The sequence below is a fragment of the Amborella trichopoda genome, chromosome 9, assembly GCF_054954075.1.
Source record: "Amborella trichopoda isolate Santa Cruz 75 chromosome 9, AtrichopodaSantaCruz75HAP2 v2.0, whole genome shotgun sequence".
In the NCBI taxonomy this organism is placed as follows: Eukaryota; Viridiplantae; Streptophyta; class Magnoliopsida; order Amborellales; family Amborellaceae; genus Amborella; species Amborella trichopoda.
The window spans coordinates 56,264,070-56,274,962 of NC_142344.1; the positions used below are offsets into that span (position 1 = coordinate 56,264,070).

The 10,893-nt window shown below is 32.8% G+C and overlaps 1 long non-coding RNA gene across 1 annotated transcript; it reads right to left on the minus strand.

The window, feature by feature from the left end:
- Window positions 1-8,649: 8,649 nt before the first annotated feature.
- LOC148780675 (uncharacterized) lies at window positions 8,650-9,910 on the minus strand. Its single transcript, XR_016041601.1, has 2 exons — window positions 9,880-9,910; window positions 8,650-8,943 (listed from the first exon to the last, which is right to left on the minus strand). It is a non-coding gene; the product is annotated as an uncharacterized LOC148780675 (long non-coding RNA).
- Window positions 9,911-10,893: the final 983 nt, after the last annotated feature.

Consider the following 10,893-nt stretch of genomic DNA (forward strand, 5'->3'; position numbering starts at 1 on the left):
GGGGCCCATTATGTGCCACCATGGGTGGCATGCCCCACCAATGACATCTTTCTTATTTGATACTCAAGCTTTGAAGCTTGAGAGAAGGGTTCGTGTTGTTTTGGAAAGTTTGAAACCTTGAGGAATATTTGATTAATATTTTGGAATGTGTGAGAAGGTTTATGGATAAAAATAAGAAAGGATAATATTATGATATGTTAATTTTTTATTTAAATTAATTAATGGAAATATAGTTTAGGAAGTGGGTGATAATTGTCTAGCACCTTCCATAAGATGTTGATGGGCCATTTATGAAATAGAAAGCTCAAATCTCTCACCCCAAAAGTCACCCAAGATCAATGGTGCATGTCCAATTTCACATGAGCGGCAAACCAAGTAAAACCCTAGTATTGTTCAAGCACTATAAAAAGGGATTGATCCCTACCTAAATCTCTACACCTAATTTCCATCTCTCTCATTCACACCCCACAAAGGGGGCACGCCCCACATAAACTTTCTCTCTCCTCAAAAGGCCCAACGGAATACGCCCCATAGAAACTCTCTCTCTCTCTCTTGAAAGGCCCAAGGGGGCATGCCCCACTCTCTCTCATCCCATGGTTTTTTCTCATGGTCTCTTTCATGTTGTCTTTTATCTTCTCTCATGGTCTCTCATTTCTCTTTGGGGTTTTAAACAATAGGGTTATGGTAAAAAAAAAAAAGCATCTCTCTCTCGAACTAAGTTGTTAAGGGGATTCACTTAGGGTTTGAGTTTGTGATAAAAGAGGTTTATATTGAAAATTAATTAGAGCCAAACTTGCAAGATCTGTACTATTTTTTTGTTTCAAATTTTATTGTCGATGTTGGAAATTGATTTAGAGCCACCATAGAAATTTATGTTGCCGAAAGTGCTTTCAGGACGAGGATTTGAGGTGATGATTTATTTTGTTTCATAAAGCTTAAGTCTTATAAAACCTTCATCCTCATCAAAATCCAAAATATATGTGGTTGTTCGGTAGCATGTCAGCCATTCACTCCCTTAATACAAATTGAATTAAATATTGAGGATGTAGCCTTCGTAATCTATTTTTTTAAAATTAATTATACAAATACTAAATAATCATGATAATAATGACAACGACATTGATGAGATGTTTTTGAAAAATGCTTAAAAATATAATACTATTAGATATAATCCAATATTTGGATAGTCAAATCTAAGAGTTTAGAAATTGAAAGTCTCTTTTTTGAAACAAACAATAGTGATATATTAAAAAAAAAAAAGAAATCTTCCAGGTAGCTCTTTCATCGAAATGAGTACGTGTTCCCAAATGGATTACAAAATATACGGTCCATAAATTAAAAAGATTGTTCCCAAATGGATTACAAAATATACGGTCCATAAATTAAAAAGATTGCATACAATAAGACCATTTACTTTTGTCACAAGGAGGTTATAATTACTTCCAATCATCTGATGTGAAACTTAATAGCTTGGGTTTATTACAAAGTTTGAAAAAAATTATTTTGAACTTTGAGCTTGGTCAATGAAATAAATGCAGCCACCCAATTTCACATTCAACAATCAATTACCACCTTTTACCAAAATTAAATGACCTCATTATATACTCCCCTAAATAAAACATACTAAAAAAAACCTTTCAGCTTTCTATAAAATGAACATAACACCCAACTAAGAGTGCTGTGTATCCAATACCCGCCCAAAAGGCAACTATATTATCACAATTTCAAATGACTTAGTTTCTCTCTCCCTCTCTTTCACTCACACACATTGATATCTCTCTCTCTTGGTGGGCCTCTTTCTATCTCACACACACAATAACAACTCTCTTTAACACACCTCGTTCTATCACACACACACACTATGACAACTCTCTCTCTTTCACACACACACCGACTCTTTCTATAACACACACAATGACAAAACTCTATCTCTCTCCCTCTCTCTCTTACACAATGCCAATCTCTCTCACACCCACACAAGAAAACTCTCTCTCTCTCAAGGCAAATACATGGTGTCAAATCCAAGTGCCAAGTCTCTCTCTCTCTCTAACATGGGCAACATGGTCAGAAATTTAGAGGGTGGACTTTAAAGGGCATTTTAGGGTTGTTTAATAATCGGGGATGGCTGAGGAATTGGCACAGCATATATGTCTTCTATATTTTTTCCTGACCTTTTCATATGAAGTTTCATATTCTTTGACAAATTCCATGCGGCTTGTTGGCCTTTTTGGACAAAATGTGCTTATTTAAGATATTTAAAAAATACTGAGGGAAATGCTCTTTTTCTTAGAACTTTACATAAATAATTATGCACTTTCCCATTTTGCCCTCATTTTTTGCCTGAGAAAATAAGTGTCATTATCTATTCCATAAATTGTAAGACCACAAACCACCGACCTATTAAAAACCCATTTTTTTTAATGATATTAAAGAAAAGGTTTTTTTTTTTTTTTTTTAGAGATGGGAGTGGCTACTGCCAATCATGCTGAAATTGTGGTATAGGTGTGGACTGTGTTGTAGAAAGAGACTCTCTTAATTTTATTAAATGGTACAATAAGGAGCGGACGATTCCATAAGAACTGATATTATTTTTTTTTACAAATTATGCAGCTCTTTAAATCTTTGTTGATTTATTTTCAGCATGTTTATAGAGAAACAAATGTTGATGCTTATACTTTTGCCAAGTATTGTGCTTCTTTATCTTCTTTTTCGGTTACTGACAATGTAATAATTTTGTGCATTTCATTAATAAAATTTATTATATTAGCCAAAATATATATATTTATAACCATCTGATGTAAAATACGATAGCTCAGATGAATCATAAAGTTTGCGAAAATTTCTTTTGAATTTTGAGTTTTGTCAACGAATAAATATAGCTATCCAATTTCACATCCAATGGTCAAGATTAATTGTAACCACTTTGTATCGAAGACAAATTATTTTATTATATATATATATATATATATATATATATATATATATATATATATATATATATATATATATATATTTTTTTTTTTTTTTTTTTTTTTTTTTTTTTTTTTTTTTTAAGGGTGAGGCTTGTATAAGGTGCCTCCCTTATATATGCAAGTAAGGTTGCCTGAAGATGTAATTTTAGTGTCAGAAATCTTACGATGACTTGAAAATATGTGTCATATCTAATTATGAAATTTAATTTTTAAAAAATGGTGTAGATAGACCAGATTTATAAATACTTAAAAAAAATTTGAAATAGACTGTTCACATAATTTAACGATGAACTATTTTGAAATTCCTTTTTTTAGCTACATATCTCAAAGGTCAAGATGATTAATTGAAAGGTTTTCCAACTTTGAAGCACTAAAGGGCCGTAACCCGATACTGATCTCGGAAGGGATGAGCTGGAAACAGTCCTAACCTGTGGCTTCTTTTTTTTTATACACAAAATGGCCGCTCTTAGTACTCAAACTAACGTTTTTGCACTGGCTATCCAAGCCTTTTACCATCACACTTGAAACACTATTTCTACTAAATCTTGAGATGCACCTTACCTTTATAGGATGAGGTTGCAAACTTATAGAAACTTTTTTTTTTTTTTTAAGAAATCAAATATTCCTTGCAAATGATGCCACCACTGAGACTATTTGAGGGTAAAATTAGTATTTTTCAAAACTTCTAATTTAATTTAATTTTTTTTTTTTAACATGAAAATGGTAAGTTAGTATTTCTAAAAAAAGTAATGATCCTACATGACCTTCCCCCATCCATGTGTGTAGAACTCAAAGGATCGCCATTAATGTTGGCACATATTTCTAAAAAAGTTATCACATGAGTGTAGGATTTGACTTTTTTATAAATCCGTACCAATTTTAATGATAATCTTTTGAGATCCTACACACACGGTGAGAAAGAATCCTATAGGATCATTTCTCTTCTAAAAAAACGTTTACATTTATAGCCTTTGACCAGAATACCATTGCAGTCAAACTAGGGTGAGTTGCGCATTGGTCCAGATTTTCAATATGTAAATATGAAATTTTATGTTAATATATCTTATTTTTTGGAATTAAAAATCTATCCTCCTTATGTTGTAATTTAAGGTCATGACCCTTTTTTTCGATTTCTTTGTTCCAAAAGTCCATTGTTCGGACTTTAAAAATCCAAACCGAAACCATTAACAAAACAATTTGAAATTGAAATTCCCAAACTGATTTTTTGTGAGCCAACCGGTTCATATTTTAAAATTCCGAATTGATTTATTTGAGTCTTGGTTTCAGAATTTCAAAATCCAAACTCTCACCTACTTAAAGTCCAATAGACCTTTTCTAAATTTTAAAATCCGACCCGGTTGGTTCAAGTGAACTGATTTAGAATTTCAAGTTCCAAACCAAATCGATAGCATTTGGAACAAAAGGAAAAATTTCAAAGTACCTATGAGAGATTAGCAATTTAAAAATCTACTAATATATTTTGATTTAATTTTAATATATCCATAAAAAAAGACATAATCATGACGAAATAGTTGCAAAGGGGGAGAACGTTAAATACTTCAACTCTCATGCTATTTTGATAAATTTTCTAAAAATAATAAAAAATTAAAAATAATATATGAGAGTAAATTATAACACATTAGAGATATAGGGGTGACAACGGGTCGGACGAACCTGGACCCATACCTAGGACCCGAAAATATAACGTGGGATTGGATTCGGACCTGAATCCGATCCGACCCGACCAAAAATCAATATATATATATATATATATATATATATAAATATAAAGATATATATATTATAAACTGGGACTCGAAAATATAATATAGAACTAGGTTCAATTTTTGGACCCAACACAAGCTAGGGTTGAGTCTACCTGTTGGATCCCGAGTCGAGACCGGGTCTGGATCCGTTACCATGTTGGATCCCGAGTCGGGACCAGGTCTGGATCCGTTACCATCCCTAAAGAGAGATTTTTTATCTGATAAGAAATATATATGTCAGTATAATTTCCTATAAAAATAAAAAACGATCAAAAGAAACGTGTGGATTGATACAGAATAAATATGAGCATCATCATGGGGCCTGGACAAAACCAATCCTGAATCCGAGTCAGATGAGCATAGACATCCTTACCAGAAACCTACAACACATGAGTCCTAGTCAGCATGGGGTCATTACCCCCCTTGCATGCACACGTGGGTCCGAGTCATGGACCTAAATTCTTCATATTATTAATCAAGCAATATTTTTTTATGAAATTGACTATCATTTAATCTATATTATTTATTTTGAAAACTTTGTTATTAAATCTGTATTATTCTCAATGTTTGGTAACTGGTCTTGAGAAATAAGGATCCAAAAACTCACATTGCACGTGGGCAAAGTTCTTATCAAACAACTGGTAGGAAAACATGGACAAAAAAACCAACAGCCCAAGAAGTTTGCTTATTTGGGATCATATATTTAGGGGTGGTAATGGACTCGGACCCGACGCCTCGACCAGCCCCGGATCTGGGTATGGGTTTAAGAATTGGACCCGGCGGGTTAGGACGGGGTCTAAATATTGGACCCGAATACTATTCATATCCGGGTCTGGATCCATGTGGACCTGACCCGAATAGAGTTACATGAATAATATTTAATATATAATATTTAATTAATATGACTGTATATTTTTAGTTATAATATTTAAATAATATATGTATATATTTAACATAAGGAAAACTCTTCCCAATGCCTATAGGTGAAAGTGAACAGTGATTTCGTATACCCTCATCACTATCCAAACTTCATTGTACGGCCACAGTTGTTAAGTAGTGTTTTAATTTTTATTTTTTTTATAAATCCAAATTATTTGAAATTTAGAGTGTGTGTACATCTTAGTGATGCGCACCTAATAAAAATATGAAAAAATAATTCATAAAATAAAAATTGACCAAAATACCTTTAAAAATTTACGGATGTATTTTGGTCAATTTATAGTTTACGAATTATTTTTTTTCATATTTTTATTAGGTGCGCCTCACTAAGATGTACACCCGCTCCAAATTTCAGATCATTCCGATTACTTAAAAAAATAAAAATTGAAATACTATCTGACAACTGTGACTGTACGATGAAGTTTGGATGGTGATGAAGGTAGACGAAATTACTATTCATTTTCGTCTATTTAAATATATATTTTTTATTTTTGGTCTGGTCTTGGTCCAGGTCCAGGTCCAAGTCCGTCCAGTCCTGACTTGACCCTTTGCCACCCCTACACATATTAGAGAGGCTAGGACATGATAATTATTTTATTTAGTTTTTTTGTTATATATATATATATATATATATATATGCATACCAAAGTACATCCAAGATATTAACTAGTTAATATTTTATATATTCGATTTAATTTTAGAATGCCTATCAAAATATAGATGATATTTTAGTTGGAACAGTACAAAAAGGAAATATTACATAGTTGAAAATGAGGTGTATTTGATAAATTTCTTTTTTATTTAATTTCCCTAAAAAGTTTTTTCAGTATTTGTCGACGTTTATATGTAGGGTTGGGGTTTGGTTGCATATGGGGACGCACATATTGTGGTCAATCTACACTTCTAAATCTATTTTGGAGATGGATTTTTATCCAAATCTCTACATGCACGTTTGATTTTAGGGGTTGGAAGCATTCAAAGGCACTGCTTATCGAAATTGTAGCACTTCCTGCGTTTGATTTGGAGAAGTGCCTTGTTATTTTGGGAGGTGCAGCTTATGGTCGCTTCCAAATTAACATAAAAAAACGGAAGTGGCTGCTTGCCCCATTGGTGGTCACCACTTCCAAACTGGGAAGATGTGGCTTCCAAAGCCGTGTAATCTCGAAATTAGATGCACTTCGCAAGTTTATCGTCAAGATCACAATGACTGTGAATACGAAAAGATGAGAGAAATTAAAGCCTAAAAAGTCAACCATTTTGAGTCGTGTTTTTGGACCTTTCAGTTCAATTTTAAAAGTTGCAGAAAGACGGATCAAGATTCATGTAGCCAATCCCAATTAATTAGTAAAATGCTATAATGATGAAAATGAGTTAAATTTGTTAGAGTTGTCAGATCATGATGGTTTTTCAAGCTCCAAATTCATGGATTTAAGATGGAAATAGAATGGATTTGAGGTGATAGGAGATGTATTTCGAGTCCCAAAACCTAAAAACGAGGCAGATGCTCGAGTTAACCAACTCATAAGATCCTTCTCTTCACATATATCCGACATATATTAAGTGATAGTTTAAGTTAAGGATACATGAAATTCAATTCGACTTTAAGGTGGGGTACCTAGTTAAGAGACCACTTTAAGGTAGGCCACTTTAAAGTAGCAGTTTAAGGTAATTGCCTCATTATTCAATTCAATTTCTCTCTCTTTCTGGAACAAATAGTTTTATTTTTATGGAAAAGTATACAATGAGACTATTTACTTTTGACACAAAGTGGTCACAATTAATTTTGACCATTGGATGTGAAATTGGGTGGCTGCATTTATTTTATTAACCAAGCTTAAAAGTTCAAAAGAAATTTTTTCCAACTTTGTGACTCACTCAAGCTATTAGATTTCACATCCGATAATTATAAGTAATTGTGACATTCTTGTACCAAAGATAAATAGTCTCATTATATATAATCCCTATTTTTATTAGTAATGTAATTGAAATTATATAATAGGAAACGTGGTTGGAAAACAAAACTCTCTTTTGATATTTTTTTATCTTTATTCAAACTTAGGTGTAAATATTTTATGGAGATTACACAATGAAACCATTTTTGGTATAAGGAGATGACGACCATTGTTGACCGATAGGTATGAAATTGGATGGTTAAGATGTGTCATTGACTTAATGCTAAGTCCAAAATATATTTCTCCAATATATTGTAACACATCCAATAGCTAAGATTGATTATTACCTCCTTATACCAAAAGCGAACGTTCTTATAGTATACATTCCCATATGTTATACACATATAGGCAAAAAAAAAGATTCTCTCATATTTTGACATTTATTCACTTCCTCGTAAACCTAGTCCATCATATCCAAATTTTAGATATTGTATTTTTAAAATATTTATTTTTACAAATACTATAATAATTTTCTATACGACAGGTTTCTACGAGTACCCGGACTAGCATGTACACATACATTCCCCTTCCAAAATCTATCTTAAAGATGGATTTTAGATCTAAGATCATTACTCTTTAACTATAGCAAATGACCTTGCGAGACCGTCTCACACCCATATGTGTAGGACCTCAAAGGATCACTATTAAATTTGGCACATATCTTTGAAAAAATCAAGTCCCACACCTATGCGATAACTTTTCTAGAGATCTGTACCAAATTTAATGGTGATCCTTTGGGCACTGCACATATGGGTGTGAGAGGGTCTCATAGGATCATTACTCTTTAACTATATTTAAATATATTTTATATATTGAGACTTGAAAAACCGTACCTAGACCGACATGACCCAAATAGTGTTCGGGCCAAGATTTGGACCCAAACTTGACCCGACTGATCCAATTTTTAAACCCATATCTATATCCGGACCAGGGTCTATCCCTCGAGTCCATTGCCACCCCTACTGGTTTTGGAATGCCCATCAAATAATCATTTGAGAGAGAGAGAGAGAAGATTTTTGGTTTTGGAGAGAGGAAGAGCTCTAGAGTGCCCACAATATCATTTATCTTTTTAAATCAACATGACAATTTGGTTAGAGAGAGAGACCACTCTATGGAATGGCCATACAAAGGAGCATACCACCATCACAATTTGTAGAGACGGAGGACCTGCATAACCAATTTATGAGGTGTTGCACTTTAGAGAGCGAGGTTAGTGTAGTGACGCGGCTTTTTAAAACCGCCACTCTTCCTCTCAAAAGGTTTCTTTCGATGCTCCAAAACTTTGAACCCGCGGTAGCCCGGATAGCTATTTAACTGCACAGAAAAAAGAGTGAACCGGTGAAAAAACACATGCAAAAATAGTGAACTAGTTAAAAACCGGTCCATATAAGTGAATTAACATTTTTATTATAGCAAAATGGCATTTTCATTGTAGCAAATGTTGTCTTACTGTAGTAAATTGTTGATTTTCTTCTAGACCCAGTTGATTTTTTATGTAATTAACATAATAGACACGGGGTGACCAATTCTTGGGTCGGACCAGACGATTCTATGCCGACCAGCCATTTTTTAAAACACTGTTTTGAATTGATCATCTTGACCTTAGTATTTGTAGACATAAAAACTTAGATTTCAGGCTCTAAAAATTAGTTGTATTTTAACACTTAAAACTGTGCATTTTCGAGAATTTAGAAATTGGGAGGATACGTACTACTTTCATGATTAAGGAGAGAACTATATATTCAGACCACTATAGGAGGGTTTTACGGAATCGAATCTGCATTTTTGTGACAGAGCTTTTCCGCAAAAACTCAAGCGAGTCAACTTGGACTTGCCTGAGTAACTCAGACTCGCCAACTTAGTGAGTCCCAATATCCCCGAGTTGGGTGCTCCAACTTGTGGATCTTAAAAAATATATAAAAAATCCAAAAAATAGGATATTTATTTGTATGATGTTTTTTCTATCATTTTGACAAAGATTGAAAAGTGTTTCAGCCATAAGTATTTTTTTTAGAGTTCCCCTTTTTTTTCTGGATTTTTTTGAACAAATTGATTTTTTTTCAAAATTCATTTTTCACTAATTTTTTAGCCTCCTTTTTTTTGGCGTTTTTTTAATTATTATTTTTAATTATTTATTTTTATTTGTTTAGCTTTTATAATAAGTTTTAGTTTTGGCCGGGCTCGGTCCAACTCAGACCGAGTAGGAGTTACTCAGCCGAGTCGTGTCTCAAACACCGGTTTACCTTTTACCTTACAACCCCTGCTGAGACAAACTGCATCCTACAATTAAATGAAAAACATATCGTCAGACCACCTAAAAAGCACACTTAGTTTGTAACATAATAATTTTACTTGTTAAATAAAGCAGCCACTTTAAAAATGTAATTTTACCATCTACTTTTGAAATTATTTAATGAAAATTACTTAAATAGCCTATGATTTGGATTTGTAATCGTGAAACAAAAGAAGTATAATTATTTTAATTTAAGTGATTGAAACTAAATCATGTAAAGAAAAGTATAGAATGACACCATTTGCCTTTGATACATGGCGGTCACAATTAATTTTGATCAATGGATGTGAAATTGAGCGGCTGCATTTATTACATTGATTAAGCTGAAACTTTAAAAGAAATTTTCTCTAATTTTGTAACACACCCAAACTATCAAATTTCACATTGGATGGTTGTAAGTAATTGTGACCACCCGTATCAAAGGTAAATGGTCTCATTGTATACAATCCCATAATGTAAATCTCTGTCATGTTCCAAGTTCTACATGCATAAATATTCTTTCCATTAGACTATCTGGTTCTATGTTTGGATCCCGGAATAAGATGATGCATTTACATTGCTTGGCTCAGCATCATGAGCCAATCAACAAAAACTATCCCTACTTATTCTACTTATTCTATGTTCCAAATGTGGAACATATATTTTCTATTAAATTTTATTTTTATTAAAATCTATTATCAAATGTTTGAAATCCAAAAACAAGTGAGACATTTTAGCACTTTGGCCCTAGTCATGATATATGCTATTTTACAAAAATATCTTTGTTTGTTAAAGATTTCATACTTGTATTCACCATAGTTGACATTCTCAATCCTTAAATTCTTAGATCCAAAACTCTAAGATGCATTTTGGAAGGGGGACGCATGTGAATATATAAGTCAATTTACTTGTAAATTTTATCCTTTGCCTATAAGGAGCAAGAATATAGTTTGCCCCTGCAAGAGTAACATATATGAGTCCAAACTTGTAAT